Below are 7,883 nucleotides of genomic sequence, written 5' to 3'. Positions count from 1 at the left end.
CAAGATACCAGGAATTGAACCTGCAACTTCCTGCATGCAGAGCATGTGTTCTAGCCACTGAGTTACAGCTGATAGATGGTGTGAAGATAAATTCATGTGCTTTAGATCCTTGCCCATCGTGGCTGTGAAGCCCAACCAAGAGGAGCTTGTTATAATGCCTCATTGTAAAAAGATTAATCCTGCCTGTTTAAAAAGAAATGAACTTGTCCCCTTCTTAAAAAATGAAAAGAAAGGCATATTTGAACGAGGAGGAACTAGCCTGTTGTAGGCAGTAGCGCAACTTTGCTTTTTTGAGAAAGTTGGTGGACTGGGTAGTAGAGCAACCCCAGAGGTTCTTGGAGGGAGCATGTTTCACACTTTTAAATTTGCTTTTGGGGACATGTTTTAGAAAGAAATGCAGCCATGATGAATAATCTGATTCAGGGGATGGTCAGAGTACAGGCTTCCCTGCTTATCTTGTTGGATTACTTAGTGATTTTTGATACGGTGGGACACATCTTTCCCCTGAACTATTTAGAACATCAGGTAAGACTTACTTTCTTGTAGTTCTGTTTCCTTTTCTCCATTCTCACTTGAAGAGTGGCCCCGGGGAAGTGAGGCCTTCCTTATTACTATTGGGCTTTGATGTTCTGCAAAGCTCAGTGTTTTCACTGATGATGCTTAATAAATGTATGAAACTGCTGAGAGAGATAACTTTGATGTCCGCAGTATTGTCCAGAGTTTCAACCCTGCACAGCACTGTCCTAGGAGGTGCAAGCACCTTGAAGACCCAGAATGTACAGCAGCCTTTTTTCCAGCCCAATACACAGCTGATGAGCACTGCAACAGCTACTGTGGATGCAAGCAGGCCAGAGTGCAATGGGAGGAAGTTTGTGGCAGTGGCCCCATCACCAAGATGATGGCACCAGTACACGGCAAACCAACTATCTCAAGAATACATTCTCCAACATCCTTAGCCAGCATGGCCAAGGGATGATGGCGGTTTTAGTCCAGCAACACCTGGAGCCCCTACACTGGGGAAGGCTGTGTTAAACCATGGTCCCCATCTCATTGAATAATCATGTTCAGTGAAGTTATGGATGGAATTCCAAGTTCTCTGCTTACGAAAGTTGCAGCAGTTCTGCTCTCAATAACACACTTGAAGTACTGCAGGAAAATAGTATGGCGTGCCCTATAGATGGATGTAGCAGGATACCCCCACAAAAAATGCACTCTTCCCGGGCACAGTGCTTAGGGCTGCACGACAAAGGCTGAGGGTGGTACGCCTACATGGCAGAGGTGGCAGGGGGCAGCCTGGTTATTGGGGCAGTGTGGCAGAGGCGGATGGTGGTGGTGCAGTGCGGCAGTTGAACAAGTTCCAGCACCTCTTTTTCTAGAAAAAAAGCCCTGGGAGTACCTATTTATCTACTTGCATTGGTATGCTTTCAGACTGCTAGGTTGGTAGAAGCTGGGACAGAGCAACCCTGTTGCGCGGATTCGAACCGCCGACAAGAGGCTCAGTGGTTTAGACCACAGCACCACCTGCATCCCTGCTACTTTGAACACAGGTATGGCTGTCCATTGTGTGTGTCAGCAAGTCCTAGCAAGAGGCTCATGAATCACCTTTGCAAAGCAGAGCTATGAAGGATTTGTTTTGGCTTGTGTCTTCTCAGGCATGTATTTTTCTTTACCAACACTAATATTATTTAATGTTAAACTTTAGCAGCCTCTGAAAGATTGAAGACCAGGCATTAAAACCTCAACTCCAAGGTTAACCTTAAAAGGCACACAGAAGTGCAAACCTAATGGATGGGCTGTCTTCAAGCATTTTAAGAGCTTTGATGGAGGAGTATTTATTACTGTGTTGTAATTGTTTGCCTTGTTAGGGGCAACGTTAACAGGGTCGGTTCTTATTACGGATAGCATTAAAGTGAGGCTGCAATTAAACTCCTACAGGCAGAGCATGATGTCACTGCTTCTGTGCAGGAAAACAAGTGATAACGGCATAAACTGTATGGTAAATGTTGGCCCCTGCCATTTTACACTTGAGTTCAGAGCAACTTGTACTTCTTTTGTACACGGTCAAATATCTTTGTAGTGCCGTAGTATCCAGTAGTAGGAATTCACAGCTGTTCTTCTGTCCTCCTGTTCATAAAGCCTTCTCCTGACTTTACACTAGCACCATAAACATCTTAAGGATGTGGGCCAGATTTAACTACCCCATTCCAGTAGCAGAAGCCAGCTCAAAGACTCCTGCTTAGAATAATGGGGCTCCCCCCCGCATGTGCCTCCCCCACATCTGCCCCTGAAGGACAGGAGATACCACAAAACTGCAGGGGAAGAAGAGGGAAGGTGGTTCCATCAGAGAAGCAGAAATGCTGTGGCTGATGGAACAATCTCATTGGCACATCATACTTATTATCGCAGACGGTTTCATGGACCAGACTCCACTTCATCAGATGTTAACTCCTGAGAAAAGACACATAAGATTGCACTGTAAATCAAGGTGCAGAGCAGACAACAGCACTAGATCTAAAAAGAAAAATGGATTTTTATCTTGAAGGCTTGGTGTCAGGCAGGTTATTTAGACTATTTACGAGTGACCCTTAAGCTTCCAGTTAAAAGAATAAAACAACACAATAAAATTCAACGGTCAAATAATGTAAAACAGAATCCCCATTCCGTAAACTTGCCAAACCATAAAGCTATGTAGTAGTAGTAGTAGCAGCAGCAGCAATAATAATAATAATAATAATAATAATAATAATTAATTTATTACTTATACCCTGCCCATCCGGCCGGGTTTCCCCAGTCAATCTGGGCGGCTTCCAACAGAATATTAAAAACACGACAAAACAGACATTAACAACTTCCCTAAACAGGGTTGCCTTCAGATGTTTTCTAAAAGTCAGATAGTTGTTTATTTCCATGACATCTGATGGGAGGGCGTTCCACAGGGCAGGCACCACTGCCTAGAAGGCCCTCTGCCTGGTTTCCTATAACCTCACTTCTCGCAGTGAGGGAACCGCCAGAAGGCCCTCATAGCTGGACCTCAGCGTCTGGGCTGATGATGCGGGTGGAGGTATACTGGGCCAAGGCTATTTAGGGCTTTAAAGGTCAGCACCAACACTTTGAATTGTGCTCGGAAACGTACTGGGAGCCAATGTAGGTCTTTCAGGACTGGTGTTATATGGTCTCGGCGACCACTCCCAGTCGCCAGTCTAGCTGCCGCATTCTGTATTAGTTGTAGTTTCCGAGTGACCTTCGAAGGTAGCCTCATGTAGAACACATTGCAGTAGTCCAAGCAGGAGATAACTAGAGCATGCATCACTCTGGTGAGACAGTCTGTGGGCAGGTAGGGTCTCAGCCTGCATACCAGATGGAGCTGGTAGACAGCTGCCCTGGACACAGAATTGACCTGCGCCTCCATTGACAGTGTAGAGATGGGGCCCCAAAAATCTCCAGTTTTCATGAGTGTAGGTGTGGTGGGGACAGAAAACAGAACATCCCAGAGGAGACATATGGGGTCAAGAGATGCTGCAGCCACAGATGGAGGGGGAGCTGTGTGATTTGCGAGACAGGAGAGAAAGAGTGTGCATGTGGGTTTGGGTGAGGATCTTGGGGAAAAGTGATAGAGATGAACTGAGGGTGGGTGGATGGAGAGAGAGAGAATGTGTCTGCTTGGGATGCTGTCTGCTGGGATAGCTCAGTTGGTAGAGCATGAGACTCTTAATCTCAAAGTCGTGGGTTCGAACCCACTTTGGGCAAAAGATTCCTGAATTGCAGGGGTTGGACTAGATGACCCTTGGGATCCTTTTCAACTCTACAATTCTATAATTCTCTGACTGGCAATGGCTCTCTGGGCTTTCAGGCAGAGAGTCTTTCCTAGTCCTACCTTGATAGGCTGGTGCTTGAACCTGGGACATTCTGTGGGCAAAACAGATGCTTTTCCAGTAAGCTACAGCCTTTTCCCTCACAAGCTACATTTTATGCGATTTTTCCCCCTCCCCAATTTTTAAAATTGCTTTTTCACAAGTAATAAGCATAATTTAAACTACCATAAAGACCAACAATATCAGATAGTCTTTCATTTCTTGGAAAAAAACGATGCCATTCCTAATCATTCACACTTAGTATCTAGATGTGGCAGTTCCACATGACATTCTTGGGGGGGAAAGTGCTGCAGAAAACATTTCCCAAATATAGCCATTAAAGCGAACTTTTAGATGCAGGAATTTCATAACTCAACCAAAACCATGTGGCTGTGCACTCCAGAGCCCTTTCTTCATAATTGGCCTAAGCCTGTACCCCAGAGTAAGATGGCACTATTTCAAACATGCACCCCCGCCAAAGATTTATCTGTAAAATGTCAAGTTGACAAGCACATGTATCATACACAGAGATGCTGATTGAGGAGCTGCAGTTGGCTGGGCTTGCCTATTGGCCGTATGCTCAGTGGCAAACCCACATTTCTCTCTGCATGATTTTGGCTTAAATTGGCACTTGAAAAGTAAAAGGCTATAGTCAGAAGCTGCCTTTTGAAGCAAGTGCATCTGGAAATGCTATATATATATATAAAATTTTCTGTTTTGTTATGATGCTCTTACAAGTTTTCAAAATACTGCAATAAAGTATGAGGCATGTGGTTTCTTTTCCCGCAGCTGTCTGGTGCTAAACCTCTTGCAGCTGTGCAACTGTTAATTGCCTGGCAGAAATATGTATGTGGTGTCCCAGCTAAGTAGCCTGACTTTCCCTGCTGAGGAAGTACAAGGCAACAAAGGTTAAAAACAAAAGGAATTTGCCATGCATAAACTTCATGGGGGGGGGTGCTAATTGTGGAAATCCTGAAATCAAAATAGTCAAGACACTTTTTATTTTTTGCACTTGTTAGAAAATCATAAGATATATTGGGAAAAAGATGAAAATGGTCAAACAAGCTTGTTCCTGATGACGGCAGAAATTCTATGCACAATTATAAGGGAGTGTAGACATAGAATCATAGAATTGTTTAGTTGGAAGGGACCACGTGGGTCATCTAGCCCAACCCCCTGCAATGCAGAAATCTTTTTATCAATGTGGGGTTCGAATCCACCAACCTCTGCTTAAAAACCTCCAATGGGTGGGCCAGCCATGTTTATACTTTGAGTTATTTTTAAAACAGACAGAGCTAATTGTCATATCGATGAGAAGCAGTGCTGCTGCGGATGCTGCAACCAAGGCTTTGTAGGAATTATTTCAGAAAACAGCTGCTGCTGCCACCATTGTAGCAAATGAGGTTCCCAGTCTGGCCACATTCCTGGAGAAGCTACTCGTCCGCTGCCTTTTTCTTCTAAGCCTTCGCCTGCCACTGTGCAAGTACAAGGAGCTCCTCAGCTAATTAAGTATTAAATCATTTTCTTTAACTATATTGGCATCTCTGATGAAAGACATCTATTCATACTTTGTTTTAATTAGCATTTGTTTGTATCTCCATGGGAAGGAAGAGCTGCCTAGAGTTGCCTTTCTTTCCCAAGGTCAAGATAAGGTGTCAAGTTTCCATGAAAATTAAAGTGGTAACACTAGGGCTGGTGGGTGGGGAGAAAGAGAGTTGCCTCCCTGGCTCATGCATTCAGACAGGAACAAAACTGGTGGAGTAGTTTGTCCCCTCTTACGACACATATTGGCCCAGTTTATACTGGAGGCCTTCCCCCTCCCCAGCCACACACAGTGAGTTGGGAAAAGAATTGCATAGACCAGGTGTTTGTACAATCAGGAACTCTGTATGAAGGTGTCATACATTTGAAGGGCTGTTTCAAAGTCTGATTTGAAAGATAAATAACCTTAAGAAGTGAAAGCCTTGAAGCAAATTCTTTTTTGGCACTGTGTAACTGTACCTACTTGTAAATTTAACCCATGTGTAGGAATGGAAGGATAAATCTGTTGAGTGTGGCATATTGATTGTCCATTTGGATTTGTATGGAAGTGACAATTCTGCCTTCTATTGTATCCTAGGGTTATCGGATCATTTTTACTATTACATTTGACCTGTAATTAAATGTCCTGCTTTTATGTTTGTATTGGTGTACACTGCCTTAATACTTTATCAGTGAAGGGTGGTATATCAGACACAAACACACACACACACGAACGCAGAGAGAGAGAGAGAGAGAGAAAGAGACAGACAGACAAAAATACTTTTGCTGAATGAAATCCAGGGTGCTTGGGCTTAGGATAGGGCCTTCTCTGTGGTGGTGTCCTGAAAGAGAAACATTCCTTTCCCCGACGTGTGGCTGCTGCCAACACTGAAAATCTTCCTCCAGGCCTTTTGGAACGGAGAGCAATGATAACATCTCAATTGACTTGGCCTGACAGAGCAGGAGGAGTGAACTATCCAGTCAACTGTGGCTTGCCTGGCCTGTACTCCCTCAGCTATGTGGCATACTTAGATCTGTGGTCAAGCACTTCACTCCTTTCCTACCTCCAGCATCTGGCCAATGATTGGGTTGTCCCTGAGCTTAATGATCCCCAGGCTAGTGAAGACACTCAGGCCAACATTTTACCTTTCTTGTATTTTATCAACTTAGCAGGGGCTTGACTCTGATAGGACTCCCAGCTGACCCTCTATGCCTGAGAAAGGCAGGATCCCACCAGAAGATGAGCTGTATTCAATGTAGCACTGAGCACATATTTTTGTTGCACCATGACACAGCCACCCCCGTCTCTTTCCCTTGCATTCGCCCTAAATCTGTTCTGGGTTTTCCCAGCCCTCCAGAGCAGATTTGGGGCTGATGGAGTCTATGTGCACCCTTTTTACCTGTGGAAAGGGCTGCCTATTCCATGTATGCCACAAGAAACATGGGCTCTGTAAGTGGCCGCTTTCAAATGAGCCCCGCTGAACGTAGTCTTCCAAGCAAACATGGACAGGACTGCATTGTAAAGCTATAGTTTAAGAAATGATGATCTGATGAATCCACAGAACGCTACTTCCTGAGCTTATTTTTAACTCTTATTTCCTTGTTGCAGGCAGGGGTGTATTTCTGTGGTTTTTTTTTTGGGGGGGGGGTTGTCCACAGAACAGATAATACGTAATTTTAAATAGCTTTATGCAATCACAGGGCCCTCTCCCGATCGCTGTCTCTTAATGTGGGTGCAGCAATCCGCCCACTTAAAGCAGCTTTTAGCTCCAGAGCCTTCTGCCACAGCTTTCTTGATGAGAATGTCAGCCAAGCCACCCATCTGGCCCCTCCCTCCATTCTGTTAGCGGCAGAACTGAAGGAGGAGGCGGGGTGCGGTGTGGAGAGATAGTTATTTACTGAGTGCTTTGGGGTTTTTTTAGAATATAAGACATTGTGCTCTTGCATCCATGTGGCTTTCTTTTGTGCTTGGGTTAAATCTGTGTGTGCTATTGTAGTGCTTTTTTAATTGTAGTTCACAGTCAAAGCCCCCTTTCCCCAAGAAGATTTTGACATTTAACGTTCGAGTACAAAATCTTTATGCACTGAGAGAACAAGAGCAAAAATAAATTGATCCACATGTATGGCGGGAAAGGAAGGGGAGCAAACAGTAGAAGGGATTTACCTCTGTACTTGCTTGGACGTCTTGGAAGGTCATGAGGCTAGAAGCAATCTTTTTGGTGTGTCTTAGAACTGGATTTAAAGGTTGGCCTAAAATTTGGCTTCAGGTTTAGTTTTTCTTCTAAATTGGCAAAGTAGACTGATTTTTTTGGGGGGGGCAAGCAGAATTTTTACATGCATGGCTATTATTATTTATTAAATTTGCCTACCACCCTTCATCAGAAGATCACAGGGCAGTTCACATCATAAAAGTACAAAATGAGAACACAAAATATGTAATAAAAAGAACAAACACAAACCTATAACTCCCTCCCCTCCCACAAACACATTTAGAAGACCAGAATGTTCAAT

The 7,883-nt window shown here is 44.2% G+C and overlaps 1 non-coding gene across 1 annotated transcript; it reads left to right on the top strand.

The window, feature by feature from the left end:
• Positions 1-3,674: 3,674 nt before the first annotated feature.
• Positions 3,675-3,746, top strand: TRNAK-CUU (transfer RNA lysine (anticodon CUU)). Its single transcript has one exon. It is a non-coding gene; the product is annotated as a tRNA-Lys (tRNA).
• Positions 3,747-7,883: the final 4,137 nt, after the last annotated feature.

The sequence above is a fragment of the Podarcis raffonei genome, chromosome 4, assembly GCF_027172205.1.
Source record: "Podarcis raffonei isolate rPodRaf1 chromosome 4, rPodRaf1.pri, whole genome shotgun sequence".
NCBI lineage: Eukaryota > Metazoa > Chordata > Lepidosauria > Squamata > Lacertidae > Podarcis > Podarcis raffonei.
This window is presented reverse-complemented; position numbering and strand designations above follow the sequence as displayed.